The following is a 7,461-nucleotide window of genomic DNA, read 5'->3' as shown; positions in this document are numbered from 1 at the left end:
CTGTATGCCAAGCACTGTGCTTGGTGCTGCGGATTCAAAGAGGATGAGACGTTGCAGAAGGAGGCTGGACTCTATTCAGAGTTACCCAGATTCTAACTTTTGTGCTCCGCACTACCTCCACCGTGGAAATAATTTTGCTTCGTTCTCCCAGAGCAGCCCTGGCGGGTGTCTGTGTTGTCAGCCGCTGCAGGAAGAGTGATGGCCAGGGTGTTGACAAGCTCCTAATTGGAAGGTAGGAGGTGCCGCCAGAGATCAGCTATAAAAGATATCTTTGGGCCGGGGTGGGCTGCTAATGCTGGAAGAGACTCGGGGTGAGGCCTGGTGAGCTGTCACCCTGGGATGGGGCCTGGCCCCGCAGACAGACGATGCCGGCGGCGGGAGGCAGCTGACAGACAAGGCCCATGCGGGGAAGCAGCCATTTCAGGGAATGGCCACAATCACGTGCACACCAGGACCTCAAGAGCCAGCGAGCGCTAGGGGCTGGAGCGCTGGGAAAGGAGAGCCCGGAGTGGCCCCGAAGCCTGGGATCGAGAGGCAGAGCAGGAGAGCAGCTGATAAGAGCCTGGTGGGAAAGACAAGGGGAAGGAACTGCGGGAGTCTGCTTTAGCCGGCACGCTCAGCTACTGATGAGTGACTTCTCTGTGCCTCTAATTGTTCAGGGCCCTGAGGGCTTCGAAAGAAGAACCAGCTTATTGTTCAGGGCCCTGAGGGCTTCGAAAGAAGAACCAGCTTAGAATTTAATATCTAATTAGGAGGTGATCAAATCCAGGCCCTGAAATGATTGCTGGGTGAACCCATTCGGCACGCGTTACACAATAGTGGCAATTGTGCAAGCTCTTCCCTTGCATTATCTCATGTGACCCACCCAACAACCCTGCAAAGTGGGTACAGATGTCCCTGCTTTAGAAATGAGGGTGCTGGGGTTCAGAAAGCCTGCGTACCTCATCTAAGGTTGGCTGGCTGATAAGTGATGGAGCCAGGATTCAAATCCAGGTCTGTGGGAGCCTCCAAACGTTGGGGTACAGCCTGCAGCATCCTTTTACTGAAATAAATACAGTCCTGCCTTGAGCAGGAAGGAAAACTAAGGACTGGCTGCTGGTGCAGGGGAGAGAGAGAGCGGGCGATGCATGAACGAGGTCCAAGATGGCTTCTTGCAGTTGGAGGGTCCGTGGGAGCCAGTTCAAAGCGTGGATCCAGACTATTCTCTACTTTCTGAACCAGAGGTTGAGGGTCTGAGTTAGGATGTGGGCCATCCAGGGCTTGCGATTTGGCACAGCGCAGAAGACCACCCCCGGAGACCTAGGGATTCTGCACGGAGCACGTCTGGCTGCAAGAGTGATGGCTCCACCCTCTCAGGAGGTGACCGGGCCACCCACAGGTCCAGGGCTCCAGACCGTGGGTTTGCAACAGGCTCAAATAGCAACCGGCCTCGAGCAGAAGGAAGAAGGAAACCCCCCCTCAGCCCTGGGCCGTGGAGCAGACTCTGCTGGGCATGAGGGCGTGCAGGTGTCTGGCAGAGAGATGAGGTGGCATAGGCAGCGGGCACTGGGGTGCCAGGGCCTCCCAAGAAGGAACAGGTGCACAGCAGGCCCATTAGCTGAGAGGGCGTGGGCGGGGCAAGCCGCCTAGATCCGGTCCAGGAAGCCCCCAGGACTGCCTCATCGGCTGGTGAGTAGGCTTGACCAACCCGCTGACGATCGCGGTATGGCAAGGGAACGTCTGCTTCTTCAGAGAGCCAGAGGTGGCTGTTAAATTAGTCTTTTAAAAGAAAACTATTCTGAAAGGGGCATGAGCCTTCAAGCTTCGCCCCGGGATGTTCTGGGCAGTCCGGCTTCTGTCGGAGGGAGGAAGAGCATCTATTCATAGGCCACGATGTGGAGAGGCCCCGCCGTGACTCAGACACTTGCTGGGTGAGCAGGGTGCTTGCTAACGTCTTTGGGAACTACTAATTTACCATCTAATTTGCTCCTCGGCCCCAGCCACAAAGGGAGACCACTCAGTTCCTGCAATCCCAAAGAGAGGCTGAGGCTGGTGTTTGCCATGATCTCCCCAGCAACTGTGTGTGTGTGTGTGTGTGTGTGTGTGTGTGTGTGTGTGTGTTTGCACAACGACCTACGCTATGGGGTGGGGCACCACCCTTGCTAGCATCTTCAAACACATTCGAATTCTGTAATGGACATCCTCAGAGAGGCCTTGGCCTCCAAGAAGGTTATTAACGTGAAGGGTATCTCTAAAAAACCAGGGTACGTGGAGACAGAGGTCACACATTCCTACCACCATGGAGACCAGCGAAGGGGGGCACACACATGAAAGCGTTTGCTCTGTGCCAGTCAAGGGGCTAAGGTTCCACGCGTCTTTTCTTGTGGACACGTCACAACTACGCTTTGAAGCGGGTACCGGGCTTTCATTGTTCCAGGCCCTTGCCCCCAGTGTTTCTGATTAGAGAAAGCCCGTATTTCCTTAGACTCCACCTGAAAAATCCAATCTCCTGGAAGACCTTTCCTGACCTTATCGGTAAATTAGTGATGCTGTCCTTTGTGCTCCCAGAAAAGCATGTGGCTTAGGGAGACGGCAGGCTCAGCTTCCTCATCTGTCACTGGGGCGACGGCAGGGTCATCATGAGGAAATAAATGAAATAAATCGTGTCAGTGCTTTGACAGTGGCTGGCACTCAGCCTTCGTTAGTTGCCATTGTTATTGTTAATAATAGTACTGGTAATACCACTTCATGACTTGCTGTTAGTTGTCAGTGCCTTGAGTGAAGGGCTAGTGCCTACTCTGTTCCTTGTCGGGTGCCCAGAGTCTAGAATGTTCGGCACGTGGCACTCGTTGCCTAGCTGGGGAGTGAATGAGTAAGAAGGAGGTATTTGCCTCCTCCTCGCTTCTGTGAGCTCCTGAGGATAGGCCCTTATCTGACCAATTTTGTATTTCTAATGTCACCGCTTCGTCTCGCACAACGCAAGTGTTCAGTGACTGCTGAGAAAACGAACAGGATCGTGGAAGCTACCCGTGGGCCGGTACCCGGCCCACCCCGTGTGTGCGCCCGTCCCCGCGCTCCGGCTCCAGAAATTCCGTACGGGTGCCCTCGGCACTTCGCCCCTGGATGGCGAGCCCACCATGGGGACCGCGTCTTGCTGATTTTTAAATCCTTAGTATCTGGCACAGCACGTGGCATACAGGAAATGCTCACATGGCTACCGTGGACTCTTAGATCCAGCGGGACTCAAAGGAAAGCAGAGTCCAGAATGAATTCGTCATTTTGTCCCCCCATCACCACCCAAGCCTGCTCTTCCCCAGAAGTGTCCCGTGTCTGTCGATTAAAGACCTGGTTTCTTGGGGCGCCTGGCTGGCTCAGTCGGTAGAGCATGTGACTCTCGATCTCAGGGTGGTAAGTTCAAGCCCCCACGTTGGGTGTAGAGATTACTTAAAAAATAAAATTAAAAAAAAAAAACAATAACAAAAGACATGGTTTCTTGGTGACAAAGGTCTAAAACTCCTCGGGAGTGCTGTACCCTAATGGAAAAGAATAGTCTTTGTGGTCAGACTTTTCTGGGCTTGAATCCTCTCTTTGGCCCCTACTGGCTGTCCTGCCTGGACAAATTGCTTACCCCTTCTGATCCTCAGTTTCCCCTTCCATCAAATCAGGATAATAATACTCACTATCCATCCATTTAAGTATTTATTGGGAACCTAAGACGCAGCAAGAACCGTTCCAGGCCCTAGAAACCCATAGATGAGAACCTAACAAACATTGCTCGTGCCTGAATGGCAAACTCCAACCTAGAGAGGGAGAGAGAGATGCCAGACAAATAAGCCAGCAAACATACAATATGTCAGATGGTGACAGGCGGCGTGAGGGGACAGGCGGTGGAGTGGTCAGGCCTGGCAGTGTCTCATTCAGGTGGTAAAGGAAGGCCTTTCTAATAAGGGGACCCAACACCTGGGGAAGAATATTCCAGGGAGAGGGAAGGAGCAAAGGCCCTAAAGCTACAGGTTGAAGAATGACAAAGGGGGCCTGTGTGGCTGAAGCAGAGGGGTGGGGGGCGTGGGAGAGAGGACGTGCAGATGGCTGGGGCCAGGCATGGAGGGCCTGACAGGACTTAGACTCTTGCCCTGGGCAAGCAGGAGAGCTGTGGAAGGCTTCAGGCACAGGAGGGAGGTGATGTGAGGCAGGTTATAAAGGGATCCCTCTAGCAGCTGCATGGAGAATGATTTGTAGGGACAGGGCAGGAGCAGGCCAGCCATGTGTACCCCACCAGCTTCCTGGAAAATTAATAATATATTATATATTAGCATCTGGATCGGTCTGGCAGGGAGTAAGTGCTCAGTCCATGGGGGCTGCTATAGATGATTCTGGAGCTGCCTGGGCTCTTCCTCCCTTGTTTCCTGCAGATAAGTCTTGCCCAGTCATGCAGTGTCCCTCCTGCCCTTGCCCACCTGCTCATTCCCTCTGCCCCATACCTCCTTTCTTCAACCCTTCACTGATGGTGAATGTCCTCAAATAGCAGCCCCTGCCTCCCACCTCTCCCATCCCAATCCAACCCAAATGCAACTCCAGTCCTATCCTTTCCCTGCTCAGAAGTCTTCAGAGGGTCAATAGCTCATTAAATCCACATTCTTGGAAGCTGACATTCAAGGCCTCCCCCAATCTGGTGCTGCACTTAACCATTCCCATCTGTTCTCTACTTCTCTCCCAGAAATATTGAATACTTGTGGAGAAAAGAGTTGGGTGTAGTATGCCATTCCCAGCAGAATGACCCAGGAGCCTCACTGCTCTCCCAGTGGCAAACTGATGATCACGGGCCCTTACCCCAAGTTCCCTGGGCCATCCAGGATGCCCCAGCCATGGCAGACATGGATGCCTTTACTGGCTCACCCCTCCCACCACGGTCCCGGGGACTCCACAACGATGGGTCTTCTCCTAGAGCTACAAAATGGCACATAGTTTCCCAAATCGGTTTCCTTTTACTGCTCTTATCTCCCTAGACACCTGCCCCTAAGAACCCCTCACCTAGAACGAAATGCCCTCATTTTGCCTTTCCTGGTTCTGATGGGAGACCCAGCCTCCAGGTCATGGATTCCCATGTTCACCTGCCTGCCACAGTTCCTGGGTCCTCCATTACTCTATCCTTTTCCTAGCTGAGCTCAGTCCACAGATGTTTGGTTCCTGGACTGAGGGCAGAGAATCACCTGGGACCTCTCGGCCATAGACAGAACGACAAAATCCCTGATATTACTTTTCGACCAGCCCAGAGAGCAGGCACCACCATCCCCTCACACATCCGCCATGATGGGACTTAGGATAGCTTGAAAGACTGGCTAATTTCAAGACCTTCTCACAGGGAAGTATTAGCCGCACCTGGATGGACACCTGTCACCGTGTGGCTCTCGGAGAAAGGCCAAACACCAACAGCATTATTCTAAAATAGCATACCTGAGGTTCTCTACTCCCTTGAGAGGACGCTGAAGCATGGCCAGCGTCCACAGCTGGGGGGTACAGATGCCCCCCCCCCAGCCTTATAAAAGGCAGTCCTGGGGCACCTGGGTGGCTCAGTCGGTTAAGAGGTTAAGCGGCTGCCTTCGGGCTCCCTGTTCAGCAGGGAGCCGGCTTCTCCCTCTCCCTCTGCTCCTTCCCCTGCTTGTGCTGGCTCTCCCCCCTCCCTGTGTCAAATAAATAAATAAAATCTTAAAAGAAAAAAAAAAAGGCTGTCCTGAATGTGGAGTCTAAACTCTGGAAAATGTTATCGTGGAACCTTTAGGTTGTCACTAGCTGGCTCTGCCTGATAGGGCTGCTGGCTGCGGTCTGGGACACTCCTTGCCAGGCCACCTGGGCAGTATGGCACCCACAGTCTAATCTCTGTCTGTCTGGGGTGCATAACTCTTCCTCCACAGCACCACAGGCCAGGCACATTACGTTACCCTGAGCAGGAGAAACAAAAGGGAGTGTGGCCCTGCACTCTCAGCTCCCCCCAGCCCAGGCTGTCTTTGCCCCAGCTCTCACGCCCAGCTCGCTGCCCGGCACGTAGGTCAATGTCCCCTCAGCACTCCTGCTTACTGCATCTCTGTGACAGCCTTCCCAATATCAACACATGCCTCCATGACCTGGACGTGGCTCAAGAGTTGTTCTGGGCCAGGGAGTCAAATGCCACACGGCAGGTGATGACCGTGGCCCAGCCAACCATTGCTTCTCAGAGGATAACGACCCTATTACCCGCTTCATCTGCCAACACGCCTCCTGCCAGAGCGTAGACATCTCCCCCTGGGGGATCCCTCACTCAGCATGTACCACACGCTGGAAAGAGGTGAGCATCAGACAGACCCCCAAAGTTATAACTCTCTCCTCTGCCATCCTCCCCACAGGGCACGATGAACCCTACTTCCGCTATGACTAAGACTTCCCCTCCCAGACCTCCCAAAGCAAGCCTACTGCTTAAGGCTAGCCCCAGGTTGATCTGTATGCGTACATGGTCAAGGCCACATCCCAGTGGCTAGACCTTATGCAATGTCAGGTATGCTCTGACCCCATGAGCAAGCCACCCTCTTATTTGCACCATGCTGAATGACCTCACGCTCATGGAAAAGGCCCACAAAACCAGCAATAGTAATGCTACTGGTCTAGGCCCCTGCTATCCAGGACCAGATGGACAGGACATTGATTGATGGTATCAAGTCTGGTCCCTGGCCCATGAGTCCAGATCATGCAATTATCCAAATGCCTGTGGGTGTGTTTGTGTCTTCCTGGCCCTGCACCGCATGTCAAGACCTATGGCCCTACGCTGGCCCAGATACTAAAGAAACGTGAGTGATTAGAAGCCCCAAAGGGAAGCTGGTCCACCTGCGCCACTCCCCTAGATAACGCCCTCCTGGTGGCCAAAGTCACCTGCACACCCTACTAACTCTGACAACCTCCTTGACATTTACCGACCACCCCGTCATGGGACCCTGCCGGTCCCAGTCCCTAATCGGAGATGATGAGCCATTTTCCTACCCACCAACCTGCGTGTAAGTGACGTTGGGAGCTGGAGAACGGGGACTAAGGGCTCACAACATGATTACACCAGGAAAATAGCAGAGGCAGCAGAGGAAATGTCCAAGGTTCTATGGGCCCATGTGACATAAACAGAGGCAGCCCTTGAGGCTTTCGCTGAAGGGCAAAAATCCCTAAGAGCCAGCCTGGTAGGTAACACACTAGCTCCGGGTGATTTGCTAGCTGCCCAGGAGCACGTGCCCTCAGAGGACCTTCCTGCTCTATGTGGGTAAATATCACAGGCAGAGTCATCTAAATAGCCCCGCAAATGCAACACCAAACCAAAACCAAATTTTGCACGAGGTATCCTGAACTCCCCAGGAACTGGATGTCCCCTGCAGGCTGGCGTGACCTTGTTCCAGGGGGCGCTTCTTCCAGCAAGGAGACTGAATATACTGAACAGGCTATGTCAAATGGGAACAGCCTACAGACAAG

Source organism: Ursus americanus, chromosome 24 (genome assembly GCF_024610735.1).
Source record: "Ursus americanus isolate L20-20 chromosome 24, mUrsAme1.1.p, whole genome shotgun sequence".
Classification (NCBI taxonomy): domain Eukaryota; kingdom Metazoa; phylum Chordata; class Mammalia; order Carnivora; family Ursidae; genus Ursus; species Ursus americanus.
The sequence above is the reverse complement of the archived record's forward strand: the minus strand, read 5'-3'. Positions refer to the sequence as shown.